Below are 2801 nucleotides of genomic sequence, written 5' to 3' on the forward strand. Positions count from 1 at the left end.
GCGCACACCTCTCACACCTTTGGACTTTCTGCAAAAAAACAACACCCTTAGACTTATCCAGAGCACCCTAACACCGCGATCAATCGTTTGGCAGTCTTTAACGCATCACCTATTTCACAAAAGTATGAAACTTGATGGAAGGATGTGTAGTTGCTGATGTCTGACGAATTTTGACATCTTTCGATGAAGTTAAATGGTCCATGACTGTAGATTTTGCAAAGAGTCTTTAGCACCAAACACTGGGGTCGTCTGCTGTACTTAGTGTGACAGATGGACTAGCTTTACTCAATTTCCTTATTTTACTGAAGATCCGTGAATGGGTGAGGGTTATCTCCGACATTTTCAGATATGTTGCTGTATTCTGCATTAAATATAGCATCAACCATCCTCCATGGTGCACGCGTGGTGCTAAATGCACTGTAAGGGCAAAACATGGCGGAGAGGTTTTAGTGTTCCGAAAATAATTTCATGAGGTTGGTAGAACATAATGTTTTGTCTTTTTTTTTTATAAACAAACTGCTTGGCCATGGACTGTACAACCTCTTCGAAAGGCATGAAAATACGTCAACCACTTTTGTGGCGCCAAACGGCTAAACGCGGTATCAGAGTGCCCCGATGGTCCAAGGATGTTGTGGATGGTCCAAAGGTGGAGGTGGTACATGTAGGCCGTGGCTCAATCGGGCACGTGAGGCAGAACATATGATATCATGGATAAGGAAAATATTGAAACTGTTACACACAGAGATTACAATTGTTACAGTAGAGCAGTTATGACATGGCAACATGAATATTACAATCGCATGACAGAAGCATCATCTCTTAACTTGGAAATGTAAGTATATCTTAGATTTGGCTGCAATATTTATCTAACATATCGCATGACAATACCAAACATAAGATGCAAAGTTCGCGAACAGGAATTTTGCAGAATCCACTTATGAATAAAAAAACAACAACATGATAATATCAAGAAACAGTAGCAACATTTCAAACGAAAATGTCAATCAAGTATAGACAAAGAACAAAACACAACAGGAATTTCTGAAGGCATTGCACAACTAAAAGATGATATGTAAATAACATGATTTCATTGAACATTGCATTTGCAGATGTAATAAATCAAATTATATCATGATAAGGTAATAGTAAATCAAACAGAAGACAAGAGAGAAACTGAGAATTGCAAGTTTTAGTACGAATTCCTAAGTAACCGGTGATACGCAGTGCTGCCAGTGTAAACTATGATAATCAAAGCAACACCGAGCAACCTTCTGCCTCTAATAGTAATTGGAGCATGTGAAGTGTTAAATATAGGCAAGCCGTAGCTGCAGGAGCATGGCGTGTATTGTAGACGCCATGAAATGGTTTGGTTGTCATCACAGTCGCCGAAAGAGCTGCTTTGTTGGCAATACAGTTGTCCCGACTGAAGTGTGTACGTGAAGACGTGGTCAGGTAGGTGGTCGGATGCGCCGTTATTCCAACAGTAGTGGGTTATGTTGTCATCTCGGCGTTTGTGAAGCTGTTTAACGTATTAACGTGAAGCATTGGGTTGATATTGAGAAGCGATATATGCTAATGGTGTGAAGCAATGTGAAAAGCTGTTTCGTTAACAGTGAAGGGTGCACTTTTATATTTAGTAGTACGAACGTTGAAAGTGTTGAAATTTGTGTGGTCTTACCGGTGGTAAGGGAGGTTGTTGTCTCGGTAGTTGTGAGTGAAGCTGTTGTAACAGTTGTGGGAGGGGCTGTTGTTTCAATAGTCGTTGGTAAGGCTGTTGTGACATCGGTTGTGGGAGGGGCTGTTGTTTCAGTAGTCGTTGGTGGGGCTGTTGTTACGATGGTTGTGGGTATAGCTGTTGTTTCAACTGTTGTGACAATAGTCGTTGGCGGGGCTGTCGTTACGACGGTTGTTTCAATAGTGGTTGATGGGGCTGTTGTTTTAGTAGTTGTGGGGGGAGCTGTTGTTAAAGCAGTTGTGGGGGGGCTGTTGTTTCGGTAGTTGTAGGAGGAGCTGTTGTTTCAGTAGTCGTTGGCTGCCCCGTTGTTACAACTGTTGTTTTGATAGAAGTTAGTGGGGCTGTTGTTTCGGTAGTTGTAGGAGGAGCTGTTGTTTCAGTAGTCGTTGGTGGGGCTGTTGTTACGACAGTTGTGGATGGAGCCGTGGTTTCAACAGTTGTGGGGGGAGTTGTTGTTTTAGCAGTTGTAGGCGGAAATGTTGTTTCAATTGATGTTTGGACAGTTGTAGGACAGGTTGGACATTCTGTTGTTTGGACAGTTGTAAGAGCTGTTGTTTTAACAGTGGTTGGTTGGACTGTTGTTACAACGGTTGTGGCAGGTGCTGTTGTTTCAGTAGTTGTGGGAGGAGCTGTTGTTACAATTGTTGTGGAAGACGCTGTTGTTTCAATAGTCGTTAGTGGGGCTGTTGTTTCAATAGTTGTAGGAGGACCTGTTGTTTCTACGGTTGTGGGTGGGACTGTTGTTATGATAGTTGTTGGGACTGTTGTGACAATGGTTGTTGGTGGAGCGGTTGTTTCAACTGTCGTCGGTGGAGCTGTTGTTACGACAGTTGTTGAAGGAGCTGTTGTTATAACAGTTGTTGAAGGAACGGTTGTCTCGACTGTTGTGGGAGAAGCCGTTGTTATTGCGGTTGTAGTAAGAGCTGTTGTCTCGACTGTTGTGGGAGGAGTCGTTGTTATTGCGGTTGTAGTAAGAGCTGTTGTCTCGACTGTTGTGGAAGGAGCCGTTGTTATTGCGGTTGTAGTAAGAGCTGTTGTCTCGACGGTTGTGGGAGGGGCCGTTGTT

This window comes from Branchiostoma belcheri, unplaced genomic scaffold (genome assembly GCF_001625305.1).
Source record: "Branchiostoma belcheri isolate BF01 breed outbred unplaced genomic scaffold, Haploidv18h27 scaffold31, whole genome shotgun sequence".
Taxonomy (NCBI): domain Eukaryota; kingdom Metazoa; phylum Chordata; class Leptocardii; order Amphioxiformes; family Branchiostomatidae; genus Branchiostoma; species Branchiostoma belcheri.